Genomic DNA, 17,207 nt, shown 5'->3' with positions numbered 1-17,207 from the left:
GCGGCCATTCCCAATATGGCGGCCATTCAGCTGCAGAGGGTCATATTGGACTAGATTCACTTGGCCATATCTCCACACATAATTGGTGCATACAGCCCAATGATGACTTAAAATGTTTGAGGGGGTCTAGTAAAAAAAAATTATCAAATGGCCCCAAAATGCCATATATACATATCCTTTAAACGTTTAGTAGAAAATGGTGAAAGCGAGTTACTGCTTTTTGTAAATATTTTCGCGGCTAGTTCCAATAGTTTAAATGTAAACACTCTAAAAAGTAATATATATATATTGGTGTTCCCTGAAGTTTACTGATTGCAATGATATAATTTTTCTTTGTGTCAATTTTAATACAAATTACTGGAAACCTGCCCTGTACACGTGACCCATTTTAACAAAAAAATACTTTTTATGATGAGACCTTCCAGCCATTAGACAAAGGAAAAGTGTATAGAAAGATGTGTAGCTATAGTTGCAGATTTACCCTGTTATACTCAGTGGTGGAGGGATAGTTTTGTCAGTCTTTGTTGTGTGTTTCCAAGTTAAGAGTAGTTTCGTTTCCTATTTTCCATGTATATTTTAGTTAATCATTACATTGAGATTTCCTTATTTTCCTTTTTGAGATGTATTGATTTAATAGATTTATCATGATCACCTTTACCTTCTATGTTCTGCAACCTGCTTATTCATGTCTGCCCTGTTGCAGAACCACACACCAATCCCACTTTACCACGTCCAACCACAAGTCCTTAATAAATAACCAATCCCACTTTACCACGTCCAACCACAAGTCCTTAATAAATACACCAATCCAACTTTACCACAAGTCCTCTAATAAAAACCAATCCAACTTTACCACAAGTCCTCAATAAATATGTGAACTTCCAGTGGAACTCACACATGTGATGTAGTCTATTCACAGTCCCGCCGAGGATACCAGCCTGCCGTGCCACCAGCCTGCCGCAGTGCTACCAGCCTGTGCGCCGCCAGCAGATGGTGGTCTCGCTTTCTTAAAATATAGGTTGACATTGTGAGACTCTTCTGTGGTTTACAGGGGACACCTGGGAACCTTTCTCCCCGCTTGCTCAGTTTGGCCGGGCGGCCAGCTCTAAGGAGAGTCTTGGTGGTTCCAAACTCCTTCCATTTAAGAATGATGTAGGCCACTGTGTTCTTGGGGACCTTCAATGTTGCAGACATTTTTTGATACCCTTTCCCCAGACATGTGCCTCAACACAATCCTGTCTCGGAGCTCTACGGACAATTCCCTTCGACCTGGTTTTTGCTCTGACATGCACTGTCAACTATGAGACCTTATATAGACAGGTGTATGGCTTTCCAAATGCACCTGAGCTCAATTTCAAGTCTCATAGCCAAGGGTCTGAACACTTATGTAAATAAGGTATTTCGTTTTTTTATTTGTTATAAATGTGCAAACATTTCAAAAAACCTGTTTTGCTTTGTCATTATGGGGTAATGTGTGTAGATTGATGAGGAAAAACATTTAATACATTTTAGAATAAGGATGTAACGTAACATCATGTGGAAAAAGGGAAAGAGTCTGAATACTTTCTGAACGCACTGTAGTTACATACAGTATAATATACAGTACTTATCTATTCTGTATATAGTTATACATACTGTATAATATACAGTACTTATCTATTCTGTATATAGTTATACATACTGTATAATATACAGTAGTTATCTATTCTGTATATAGTTATACATACTGTATAATATACAGTACTTATCTATTCTGTATATAGTTATACATACTGTATAATATACAGTACTTATCTATTCTGTATATAGTTATACATACTGTATAATATACAGTAGTTATCTATTCTGTATATAGTTATACATACTGTATAATATACAGTACTTATCTATTCTGTATATAGTTATACATACTGTATAATATACAGTACTTATCTATTCTGTATATAGTTATACATACTGTATAATATACAGTACTTATCTATTCTGTATATAGTTATACATACTGTATAATATACAGTACTTATCTATTCTGTATATAGTTATACATACTGTATAATATACAGTACTTATCTATTCTGTATATAGTTATACATACTGTATAATATACAGTACTTATCTATTCTGTATATAGTTAAATGTATTGTATAATATACAGTACTTATCTATTCTGTATATAGTTATACATACTGTATAATATACAGTACTTATCTATTCTGTATATAGTTATACATACTGTATAATATACAGTACTTACCTATTCTGTATATAGTTATACATACAGTATAATATACAGTAGTTACCTATTCTGTATATAGTTATACATACTGTATAATATACAGTACTTATCTATTCTGTATATAGTTATACATACTGTATAATATACAGTACTTATCTATTCTGTATATAGTTATACATACTGTATAATATACAGTACTTATCTATTCTGTATATAGTTATACATACTGTATAATATACAGTACTTATCTATTCTGTATATAGTTATACATACTGTATAATATACAGTAGTTATCTATTCTGTATATAGTTATACATACTGTATAATATACAGTACTTATCTATTCTGTATATAGTTATACATACTGTATAATATACAGTACTTATCTATTCTGTATATAGTTATACATACTGTATAATATACAGTACTTATCTATTCTGTATATAGTTATACATACTGTATAATATACAGTAGTTATCTATTCTGTATATAGTTATACATACTGTATAATATACAGTACTTATCTATTCTGTATATAGTTATACATACTGTATAATATACAGTACTTATCTATTCTGTATATAGTTATACATACTGTATAATATACAGTACTTATCTATTCTGTATATAGTTATACATACTGTATAATATACAGTACTTATCTATTCTGTATATAGTTATACATACTGTATAATATACAGTACTTATCTATTCTGTATATAGTTATACATACTGTATAATATACAGTACTTATCTATTCTGTATATAGTTATACATACTGTATAATATACAGTACTTATCTATTCTGTATATAGTTATACATACTGTATAATATACAGTACTTATCTATTCTGTATATAGTTATACATACTGTATAATATACAGTACTTATCTATTCTGTATATAGTTATACATACTGTATAATATACAGTACTTATCTATTCTGTATATAGTTATACATACTGTATAATATACAGTACTTATCTATTCTGTATATAGTTATACATACTGTATAATATACAGTACTTATCTATTCTGTATATAGTTATACATACTGTATAATATACAGTACTTATCTATTCTGTATATAGTTATACATACTGTATAATATACAGTACTTATCTATTCTGTATATAGTTATACATACTGTATAATATACAGTACTTATCTATTCTGTATATAGTTATACATACTGTATAATATACAGTACTTATCTATTCTGTATATAGTTATACATACTGTATAATATACAGTACTTATCTATTCTGTATATAGTTATACATACTGTATAATATACAGTACTTATCTATTCTGTATATAGTTATACATACTGTATAATATACAGTACTTATCTATTCTGTATATAGTTATACATACTGTATAATATACAGTACTTATCTATTCTGTATATAGTTATACATACTGTATAATATACAGTACTTATCTATTCTGTATATAGTTATACATACTGTATAATATACAGTACTTATCTATTCTGTATATAGTTATACATACTGTATAATATACAGTACTTATCTATTCTGTATATAGTTATACATACTGTATAATATACAGTACTTATCTATTCTGTATATAGTTATACATACTGTATAATATACAGTACTTATCTATTCTGTATATAGTTATACATACAGTATAATATACAGTACTTATCTATTCTGTATATAGTTATACATACTGTATAATATACAGTACTTATCTATTCTGTATATAGTTATACATACTGTATAATATACAGTACTTATCTATTCTGTATATAGTTATACATACTGTATAATATACAGTACTTATCTATTCTGTATATAGTTATACATACTGTATAATATACAGTACTTATCTATTCTGTATATAGTTATACATACTGTATAATATACAGTACTTATCTATTCTGTATATAGTTATACATACTGTATAATATACAGTACTTATCTATTCTGTATATAGTTATACATACTGTATAATATACAGTACTTATCTATTCTGTATATAGTTATACATACTGTATAATATACAGTACTTATCTATTCTGTATATAGTTATACATACTGTATAATATACAGTACTTATCTATTCTGTATATAGTTATACATACTGTATAATATACAGTACTTATCTATTCTGTATATAGTTATACATACTGTATAATATACAGTACTTATCTATTCTGTATATAGTTATACATACTGTATAATATACAGTAGTTATCTATTCTGTATATAGTTACACATACTGTATAATATACAGTACTTATCTATTCTGTATATAGTTACACGTACTGTATAATATACAGTACTTATCTATTCTGTATATAGTTATACATACTGTATAATATACAGTAGTTATCTATTCTGTATATAGTTATACATACTGTATAATATACAGTAGTTATCTATTCTGTATATAGTTATACATACTGTATAATATACAGTAGTTATCTATTCTGTATAAAGTTATACATACTGTATAATATACAGTAGTTATCTATTCTGTATATAGTTATACATACTGTATAATATACAGTAGTTATCTATTCTGTATATAGTTATACATACTGTATAATATACAGTACTTATCTATTCTGTATATAGTTATACATACTGTATAATATACAGTAGTTATCTCTTCTGTATATAGTTATACATACTGTATAATATACAGTAGTTATCTATTCTGTATATAGTTATACATACTGTATAATATACAGTAGTTATCTATTCTGTATATAGTTATACATACTGTATAATATACAGTACTTATCTATTCTGTATATAGTTATACATACTGTATAATATACAGTACTTATCTATTCTGTATATAGTTATACATACTGTATAATATACAGTACTTATCTATTCTGTATATAGTTATACATACTGTATAATATACAGTAGTTACCTATTCTGTATATAGTTATACATACTGTATAATATACAGTAGTTACCTATTCTGTATATAGTTATACATACAGTATAATATACAGTACTTATCTATTCTGTATATAGTATACATACTGTATAATATACAGTAGTTATCTATTCTGTATATAGTTATACATACTGTATAATATACAGTAGTTATCTATTCTGTATATAGTTATACATACTGTATAATATACAGTAGTTATCTATTCTGTATATAGTTATACATACTGTATAATATACAGTAGTTATCTATTCTGTATATAGTTAAACATACTGTATAATATACAGTACTTATCTATTCTGTATATAGTTATACATACTGTATAATATACAGTAGTTACCTATTCTGTATATAGTTATACATACAGTATAATATACAGTACTTATCTATTCTGTATATAGTTATACATACTGTATAATATACAGTACTTATCTATTCTGTATATAGTTATACATACTGTATAATATACAGTGCTTATCTATTCTGTATATAGTTATACATACTGTATAATATACAGTACTTATCTATTCTGTATATAGTTATGCATACTGTATAATATACAGTAGTTATCTATTCTGTATATAGTTATACATACTGTATAATATACAGTACTTATCTATTCTGTATATAGTTATACATACTGTATAATATACAGTACTTATCTATTCTGTATATAGTTATACATACTGTATAATATACAGTACTTATCTATTCTGTATATAGTTTAATGTATTGTATAATATACAGTACTTATCTATTCTGTATATAGTTATACATACAGTATAATATACAGTACTTATCTATTCTGTATATAGTTAAATGTATTGTATAATATACAGTACTTATCTATTCTGTATATAGTTATACATACTGTATAATATACAGTACTTATCTATTCTGTATATAGTTATACATACAGTATAATATACAGTAGTTATCTATTCTGTATATAGTTATACATACTGTATAATATACAGTACTTATCTATTCTGTATATAGTTATACATAATGTATAATATACAGTACTTATCTATTCTGTATATAGTTATACATACTGTATAATATACAGTACTTATCTATTCTGTATATAGTTATACATAATGTATAATATACAGTACTTATCTATTCTGTATATAGTTATACATACTGTATAATATACAGTACTTATCTATTCTGTATATAGTTAAATGTATTGTATAATATACAGTACTTATCTATTCTGTATATAGTTATACATACAGTATAATATACAGTACTTATCTATTCTGTATATAGTTAAATGTATTGTATAATATACAGTACTTATCTATTCTGTATATAGTTATACATACTGTATAATATACAGTACTTATCTATTCTGTATATAGTTATACATACTGTATAATATACAGTACTTATCTATTCTGTATATAGTTATACATACAGTATAATATACAGTAGTTATCTATTCTGTATATAGTTATACATACTGTATAATATACAGTACTTATCTATTCTGTATATAGTTATACATAATGTATAATATACAGTACTTATCTATTCTGTATATAGTTATACATACTGTATAATATACAGTACTTATCTATTCTGTATATAGTTATACATAATGTATAATATACAGTACTTATCTATTCTGTATATAGTTATACATACTGTATAATATACAGTACTTATCTATTCTGTATATAGTTAAATGTATTGTATAATATACAGTACTTATCTATTCTGTATATAGTTATACATACAGTATAATATACAGTACTTATCTATTCTGTATATAGTTAAATGTATTGTATAATATACAGTACTTATCTATTCTGTATATAGTTATACATACTGTATAATATACAGTACTTATCTATTCTGTATATAGTTATACATACTGTATAATATACAGTACTTATCTATTCTGTATATAGTTATACATACAGTATAATATACAGTAGTTATCTATTCTGTATATAGTTATACATACTGTATAACATACAGTACTTATCTATTCTGTATATAGTTATACATACTGTATAATATACAGTACTTATCTATTCTGTATATAGTTATACATACTGTATAATATACAGTACTTATCTATTCTGTATATAGTTATACATACTGTATAATATACAGTACTTATCTATTCTGTATATAGTTATACATACTGTATAATATACAGTACTTATCTATTCTGTATATAGTTATACATACTGTATAATATACAGTACTTATCTATTCTGTATATAGTTATACATACTGTATAATATACAGTACTTATCTATTCTGTATATAGTTAAATGTATTGTATAATATACAGTACTTATCTATTCTGTATATAGTTATACATACTGTATAATATACAGTACTTATCTATTCTGTATATAGTTATACATACTGTATAATATACAGTAGTTATCTATTCTGTATATAGTTATACATACTGTATAATATACAGTACTTATCTATTCTGTATATAGTTATACATACTGTATAATATACAGTACTTATCTATTCTGTATATAGTTATACATACTGTATAATATACAGTAGTTATCTATTCTGTATAAAGTTAAATGTACTGTATAATATACAGTAGTTATCTATTCTGTATATAGTTATACATACTGTATAATATACAGTAGTTATCTATTCTGTATATAGTTTTACATACTATATAATATACAGTACTTATCTATTCTGTATATAGTTATACATACTGTATAATATACAGTACTTATCTATTCTGTATATAGTTATACATACTGTATAATATACAGTACTTATCTCTTCTGTATATAGTTAAATGTATTGTATAATATACAGTACTTATCTATTCTGTATATAGTTATACATACTGTATAATATACAGTAGTTATCTATTCTGTATATAGTTATACATACTGTATAATATACAGTACTTATCTATTCTGTATATAGTTATACATACTGTATAATATACAGTACTTATCTATTCTGTATATAGTTATACATACTGTATAATATACAGTACTTATCTATTCTGTATATAGTTATACATACAGTATAATATACAGTACTTATCTATTCTGTATATAGTTATACATACTGTATAATATACAGTACTTATCTATTCTGTATATAGTTATACATACTGTATAATATACAGTACTTATCTATTCTGTATATAGTTATACATACTGTATAATATACAGTACTTATCTATTCTGTATATAGTTATACATACTGTATAATATACAGTACTTATCTATTCTGTATATAGTTATACATACTGTATAATATACAGTACTTATCTATTCTGTATATAGTTATACATACTGTATAATATACAGTACTTATCTATTCTGTATATAGTTATACATACTGTATAATATACAGTACTTATCTATTCTGTATATAGTTATACATACTGTATAATATACAGTTATACATACTGTATAATATACAGTACTTATCTATTCTGTATATAGTTATACATACTGTATAATATACAGTACTTATCTATTCTGTATATAGTTATACATACTGTATAATATACAGTACTTATCTACATACTGTATAATATACAGTACTTATCTATTCTGTATATAGTTATACATACTGTATAATATACAGTACTTATCTATTCTGTATATAGTTATACATACTGTATAATATACAGTACTTATCTATTCTGTATATAGTTATACATACTGTATAATATACAGTACTTATCTATTCTGTATATAGTTATACATACTGTATAATATACAGTACTTATCTATTCTGTATATAGTTATACATTACTGTATAATATACAGTACTTATCTATTCTGTATATAGTTATACATACTGTATAATATACAGTACTTATCTATTCTGTATATAGTTATACATACTGTATAATATACAGTAGTTATCTATTCTGTATATAGTTATACATACTGTATAATATACAGTACTTATCTATTCTGTATATAGTTATACATACTGTATAATATACAGTAGTTATCTATTCTGTATATAGTTATACATACTGTATAATATACAGTACTTATCTATTCTGTATATAGTTATACATACTGTATAATATACAGTACTTATCTATTCTGTATATAGTTATACATACTGTATAATATACAGTACTTATCTATTCTGTATATAGTTATACATACTGTATAATATACAGTACTTATCTATTCTGTATATAGTTATACATACTGTATAATATACAGTACTTATCTATTCTGTATATAGTTATACATACTGTATAATATACAGTACTTATCTATTCTGTATATAGTTATACATACTGTATAATATACAGTACTTATCTATTCTGTATATAGTTATACATACTGTATAATATACAGTACTTATCTATTCTGTATATAGTTATACATACTGTATAATATACAGTACTTATCTATTCTGTATATAGTTATACATACTGTATAATATACAGTACTTATCTATTCTGTATATAGTTATACATACTGTATAATATACAGTACTTATCTATTCTGTATATAGTTATACATACTGTATAATATACAGTACTTATCTATTCTGTATATAGTTATACATACTGTATAATATACAGTACTTATCTATTCTGTATATAGTTATACATACTGTATAATATACAGTACTTATCTATTCTGTATATAGTTATACATACTGTATAATATACAGTACTTATCTATTCTGTATATAGTTATACATACTGTATAATATACAGTACTTATCTATTCTGTATATAGTTATACATACTGTATAATATACAGTACTTATCTATTCTGTATATAGTTATACATACTGTATAATATACAGTACTTATCTATTCTGTATATAGTTATACATACTGTATAATATACAGTACTTATCTATTCTGTATATAGTTATACATACTGTATAATATACAGTACTTATCTATTCTGTATATAGTTATACATACTGTATAATATACAGTACTTATCTATTCTGTATATAGTTATACATACTGTATAATATACAGTACTTATCTATTCTGTATATAGTTATACATACTGTATAATATACAGTACTTATCTATTCTGTATATAGTTATACATACTGTATAATATACAGTACTTATCTATTCTGTATATAGTTATACATACTGTATAATATACAGTACTTATCTATTCTGTATATAGTTATACATACTGTATAATATACAGTACTTATCTATTCTGTATATAGTTATACATACTGTATAATATACAGTACTTATCTATTCTGTATATAGTTATACATACTGTATAATATACAGTACTTATCTATTCTGTATATAGTTATACATACTGTATAATATACAGTACTTATCTATTCTGTATATAGTTATACATACTGTATAATATACAGTACTTATCTATTCTGTATATAGTTATACATACTGTATAATATACAGTAGTTATCTATTCTGTATATAGTTATACATACTGTATAATATACAGTACTTATCTATTCTGTATATAGTTATACATACTGTATAATATACAGTACTTATCTATTCTGTATATAGTTATACATACTGTATAATATACAGTACTTATCTATTCTGTATATAGTTATATGTACTGTATAATATACAGTAGTTATCTATTCTGTATATAGTTATACATACTGTATAATATACAGTAGTTATCTATTCTGTATATAGTTATACATACTGTATAATATACAGTACTTATCTATTCTGTATATAGTTATACATACTGTATAATATACAGTACTTATCTATTCTGTATATAGTTATACGTACTGTATAATATACAGTACTTATCTATTCTGTATATAGTTATACATACTGTATAATATACAGTACTTATCTATTCTGTATATAGTTATACATACTGTATAATATACAGTACTTATCTATTCTGTATATAGTTATACATACTGTATAATATACAGTAGTTATCTATTCTGTATATAGTTATACATACTGTATAATATACAGTAGTTATCTATTCTGTATAAAGTTAAATGTACAGTTCACAAACCATCCTCATTTCCCCGTACAGACAGTGTGAATTACAAAATTGTGGACTTTATGGAAATTAATTGTTGACATGACTGACATGGTGAACTCCATGAAATATAATGTTTCCTGTATGTACTGTGGATTTCTGTACCGATGTTCTCTGCACACGTAAATAAAATGCCTTATTGTCCAAGTATAACATTTATTTATTTATTTATTTACCACCTTTAACCAAGGCCCTATTCCCCATATAGTGCCCTACCATTAACCAAGGCCCTATTCCCCATATAGTGCCCTACCTTTAACCAAGGCCCTATTCCCCATATAGTGCCCTACCTTTAACCAAGGCCCTATTCCCCATATAGTGCCCTACCATTAACCAAGGCCCTATTCCCCATATAGTGCCCTACCATTAACCAAGGCCCTATTCCCCATATAGTGCCCTACCTTTAACCAAGGCCCTATTCCCCATATAGTGCCCTACCTTTAACCAAGGCCCTATTCCCCATATAGTCCACTACCTTTAACCAAGGCCCTATTCCCCATATAGTGCCCTACCTTTAACCAAGGCCCTATTCCCCATATAGTGCCCTACCTTTAACCAAGGCCCTATTCCCCATATAGTGCCCTACCTTTAACCAAGGCCCTATTCCCCATATAGTGCCCTACCTTTAACCAAGGCCCTATTCCCCATATAGTGCCCTACCTTTAACCAAGGCCCTATACCCCATATAGTGCCCTACCTTTAACCAAGGCCCTATTCCCCATATAGTCCACTACCTTTAACCAAGGCCCTATTCCCCATATAGTCCACTACCTTTAACCAAGGCCCTATTCCCCATATAGTGCCCTACCTTTAACCAAGGCCCTATTCCCCATATAGTGCCCTACCTTTAACCAAGGCCCTATACCCCATATAGTGCCCTACCTTTAACCAAGGCCCTATTCCCCATATAGTGCCCTACCTTTAACCAAGGCCCTATACCCCATATAGTGCCCTACCTTTAACCAAGGCCCACACACTGGTGGAAAGTTGTGCATTATCTAGGGAATTAGGGTCCAGCCAAAGCCCTTCATTGGAACAGAGCTTTGACCTTGTAGCAGAACGGTGAGTCTGAGCAGAGCAGCATCTTCCTGAAGGTGTGTCGTAGCTCTGCGCTGCGGAAGGCGTAGATGGCCGGGTCTACGGCGGCGTGACTCATCAGCAGAACCAAATTCAGCTGGAACAGAGAACGGTAGCACTCACAGTAAGGGTTCTCTACGCACACCATGAGGAGGAGGAGATGGAGGAAGAAAGGTGCCCAGCACACCACGAACACACCGAACAGCATGGTGAGCGTGAGAGCCCCCGGAGGCTGCGGTGAGGCGTGGCACTCCCGGGCAGCGCTGCAATCTTCCTGGCGTGGGACCGAGCCAACAGGAACATGTGGACGTAGAGGAAGAGGATGAGGAGCAGCGAGACGAGGAAGAGCACGATGAAAAAGATCTTGATGACCGCGGCGTCGCAGAACGCCACCATGACCGCCCCGGCGACGCCGCAAAGCGCCCAGATCCCCGCCAGGGCGGCGACGGCTCGCCTCATGGTCATGATGTTGTGGTAGCGCAGCGCGTGGAAGATGGTGACGTAGCGGTCCACAGCGATGGCCAGGAAGCTACAGATACAACCAATAAAGGACATGCAGAGCAGCGCGTCTATGACGTCGTCGACCCTCCGGACGGAGTCCCCTCGGGAGTCCAGTTGGCCGACGTCGCTGAACACCATCATCAGGGTCTCCCAGGTCTTGCAGAGGGAGGAGACGGTGTTGAACGTGGCCAGGCTACAGATAAACATGTACATCGGGGAGTGGAGGTTCTTGTTGCGCACCACGGCCAACACCACCAATAGGTTCTCACCGAGAGACACCATACCCAACACAAAGAACACCAGGTGGGGGACCTTCACCACCTGGCAGTCTGTGTGGTTGGACGGGAGAGCTGAGCCATCATTCATCATGGAGACCACAGACAGTGTCAGAGCAACGTCCAACAGCAGATCAGATCAGGGTGTTTCAGAGTAACGTCCAGAATAAATCAGATCAGAGTTTTTCAGAGTAACGTCCAGATCAGATCAGAACAGGGTGTTTCAGAGTAACGTCCAGATCAGATCAGAACAGGGCGTTTCATCTTTAATTCAGACAGTTGGTGGTACTGTCTCCTCAGCAGTGTGATGGCACTCTGAATGGACCTGCTGGGTGGTGGTTGGGTTGTGATGGATCACGTTAGTAGACCAGGTACTCTGGAGAGGAGGAGATGATTCTGGAGATGAGGAGATGATTCTGGAGAGGAGGAGATGATTCTAGAGAGGAGGAGATGATTCTGGAGAGGAGGAGATGATTCTGGAGAGGAGGAGATGATTCTGGAGAGGAGGAGATGATTCTGGAGAGGAGGAGATGATTCTAGAGAGGAGGAGATGATTCTGGAGAGGAGGAGATGATTCTGGAGAGGAGGAGATGATTCTGGAGAGGAGGAGATGATTCTAGAGAGGAGGAGATGATTCTAGAGAGGAGGAGATGATTCTAGAGAGGAGGAGATGATTCTAGAGAGGAGGAGATGATTCTGGAGAGGAGGAGATGATTCTGGAGAGGAGGAGATGATTCTAGAGAGGAGGAGATGATTCTAGAGAGGAGGAGATGATTCTAGAGAGGAGGAGATGATTCTAGAGAGGAGGAGATGATTCTGGAGAGGAGGAGATGATTCTAGAGAGGAGGAGATGATTCTAGAGAGGAGGAGATGATTCTAGAGAGGAGGAGATGATTCTAGAGAGGAGGAGATGATTCTGGAGAGGAGGAGATGACACCCACCTGTGGAAAGAACAAAAACATGAAAGAAATTACATCAAATTTAATTGAACACAAGATGAGATAATGGCCAGGACATCGTGATATACAGGCCTAAGGCCTTGCCATCGTGATATACAGGCCTAAGGCCTGTGTGTGTGTGTGTGTGTGTGTGTGTGTGTGTGTGTGTGTGTGTGTGTGTGTGTGTGTGTGTGTGTGTGTGTGTGTGTGTGGTGTGTGTGTGTGTGTGTGTGTGTGTGTGTGTGGTGTGTGTGTGTGTGTGTGTGGTGTGTGTGTGTGTGTGGTGTGTGTGTGTGTGTGTGTGTGTGTGTGTGTGTGTGTGTGTGTGTGGTGTGTGTGTGTGGTGTGTGGTGTGTGTGTGTGTGTGTGTGTGTGTGTGTGTACGCGTGTGTTTGTTATGTGTGTATGTATGTAGTGTATGTAGTGTATGTGCACGTGTGGGGAAGCCAAGACTCCTCCACTCCAAAGAAAAACATATTACAGCATATGTGTTGTGATAATTGTGTTGTTTGCTCTATAACCTGTTAGTTCATATGCCTTGCCATCGTGATATATAGGCCTTGCCATCGTGATATATAGGCCTAAGGCCTTGCCATCGTGATATATAGGCCTAAGGCCTTGACATCGTGATATATAGGCCTTGCCATCGTGATATATAGGCCTTGCCATCGTGATATACAGGCCTAAGGCCTTGCCATCGTGATATATAGGCCTAAGGCCTTGCCATCGTGATATACAGGCCTTGCCATCGTGATATATAGGCCTAAGGCCTTGCCATAGTGATATATACGCCTAAGGCCTTGCCATCGTGATATATAGGCCTAAGGCCTTGCCATCGTGATATACAGGCCTAAGGCCTTGCCATCGTGATATATAGGCCTAAGGCCTTGCCATCGTGATATACAGGCCTAAGGCCTTGCCATCGTGATATACAGGCCTAAGGCCTTGCAATCGTGATATACAGGCCTTGCCATCGTGATATATAGGCCTAAGGCCTTGCCATCGTGATATATAGGCCTTGCCATCGTGATATATAGGCCTAAGGCCTTGCCATTGTGATATACAGGCCTTGCCATCGTGATATACAGGCCTAAGGCCTTGCCATCGTGATATACAGGCCTGAGGCCTTGCCATCGTGATATATAGGCCTAAGGCCATCGTGATATACAGGCCTAAGGCCTTGCCATCGTGATATACAGGCCTTGCCATCGTGATATATACGCCTAAGGCCTTGCCATCGTGATATATAGGCCTAAGGCCTTGCCATCGTGATATACAGGCCTTGCCATCGTGATATATAGGCCTAAGGCCTTGCCATCGTGATATACAGGCCTAAGGCCTTGCCATCGTGATATACAGGCCTAAGGCCTTGCAATCGTGATATACAGGCCTTGCCATCGTGATATATAGGCCTAAGGCCTTGCCATAGCGATATATACGCCTAAGGCCTTGCCATCGTGATATATAGGCCTAAGGCCTTGCCATCGTGATATACAGGCCTTGCCATCGTGATATAGGCCTAAGGCCTTGCCATCGTGATATACAGGCCTAAGGCCTTGCCATCGTGATATACAGGCCTAAGGCCTTGCAATCGTGATATACAGGCCTTGCCATCGTGATATATGGGCCTAAGGCCTTGCCATAGTGATATATAGGCCTAAGGCCTTGCCATCGTGATATATAGGCCTTGCCATCGTGATATATAGGCCTAAGGCCTTGCCATCGTGATATACAGGCCTTGCCATCGTGATATACAGGCCTGAGGCCTTGCCATCGTGATATACAGGCCTGAGGCCTTGCCATCGTGATATACAGGCCTGAGGCCTTGCCATCGTGATATATAGGCCTAAGGCCTTGCCATCGTGATATACAGGCCTTGCCATCGTGATATACAGGCCTGAGGCCTTGCCATCGTGATATATAGGCCTGAGGCCTTGCCATCGTGATATACAGGCCTAAGGCCTTGACATCGTGATATACAGGCCTAAGGCCTTGACATCGTGATATATAGGCCTAAGGCCTTGCCATCGTGATATACAGGCCTAAGGCCTTGACATCGCGTGATATACAGGCCTAAGGCCTTGCCATCGTGATATATAGGCCTAAGGCCTTGCCATCGTGATATACAGGCCTAAGGCCTTGCCATCGTGATATACAGGCCTTGCCATCGTGATATATAGGCCTTGCCATCGTGATATATAGGCCTAAGGCCTTGACATCGTGATATATAGGCCTAAGGCCTTGCCATTGTGATATATAGGCCTAAGGCTGTTTCATCAGACCAGAGGACATTTCTCCTAAAAGTACGATCTTTGTCCCCATGTGCAGTTGCAAACCGTAGTCTGGCTTTTTTTTAATGGCGGTTTTGGAGCAGAGGCTTCTTCCTTGCAGAGCGGCCTTTCAGGTTATGTCGATATAGGACTCGTTTTACTGTGGATATAGATACTTTTATACCTGTTTCCTCCAGCATCTTCACAAGGTCCTTTGCTGTTGTTCTGGGATTTATTTGCACTTTTTCGCACCAAAGCACATTCATCTCTAGGGAGACAGAACGCGTCTCCTTCCTGAGCGGTATGACGGCTGCGTGGTCCCATGGTGTTTATACTGGTGTACTATTGTTTGTACAGATGAACGTGGTACCTTCAGGCGTTTGGAAATTGCTCCCAGGGATGAACCAGACTTGTGGAGGTCTATAATTTTTTTTTCAAAGGTCTTGGCTGATTTATTTAGATTTTCCCAGGATGTCAAGCAAAGAGGCACTGAGTCCAATTGACTCAAATGATGTCAATTAGCCTATCAGAAGCTTTTAAAGCCATGACATCATTTGACTGGAATTTTCCAAGCTGTTTAAAGGCAACTTAGTGTATGTAAACTTCTGACCCACTGGAATTGTGATACAGCGAATGATAAGTGAAATAATCTGTCTGTAAACAATTGTTGGAAAAATGACTTGTGTCGTGCACAAAGTAGCTGACATCGCTCGTCCGTATGTATATTAGTCTTTAGATGTGTGTGCATTGGGTATCTGCTGTGTAATGTGTGTGTATTGGGTATATGCTGTGTAATGTGTGTGTATATGCTGTGTAATGTGTGTGTATTGGGTATATGCTGTGTAATGTGTGTGTATATGCTGTGTAATGTGTGTGCATTGGGTATATGCTGTGTAATGTGTGTGTATATGCTGTGTAATGTGTGTGTATATGCTGTGTAATGT

At 32.7% G+C, this 17,207-nt stretch overlaps 1 pseudogene; it reads right to left on the bottom strand.

The window, feature by feature from the left end:
- Nucleotides 1–11,993: 11,993 nt before the first annotated feature.
- Nucleotides 11,994–13,550, bottom strand: LOC123738358 (adrenocorticotropic hormone receptor-like; annotated as a pseudogene).
- Between the last annotated feature and the right edge of the window lie 3,657 nt (nt 13,551–17,207).

Source organism: Salmo salar, unplaced genomic scaffold (genome assembly GCF_905237065.1).
Source record: "Salmo salar unplaced genomic scaffold, Ssal_v3.1, whole genome shotgun sequence".
Lineage (NCBI taxonomy): Eukaryota > Metazoa > Chordata > Actinopteri > Salmoniformes > Salmonidae > Salmo > Salmo salar.
The sequence above is the reverse complement of the archived record's forward strand: the minus strand, read 5'-3'. Positions and strand labels throughout refer to the sequence as shown.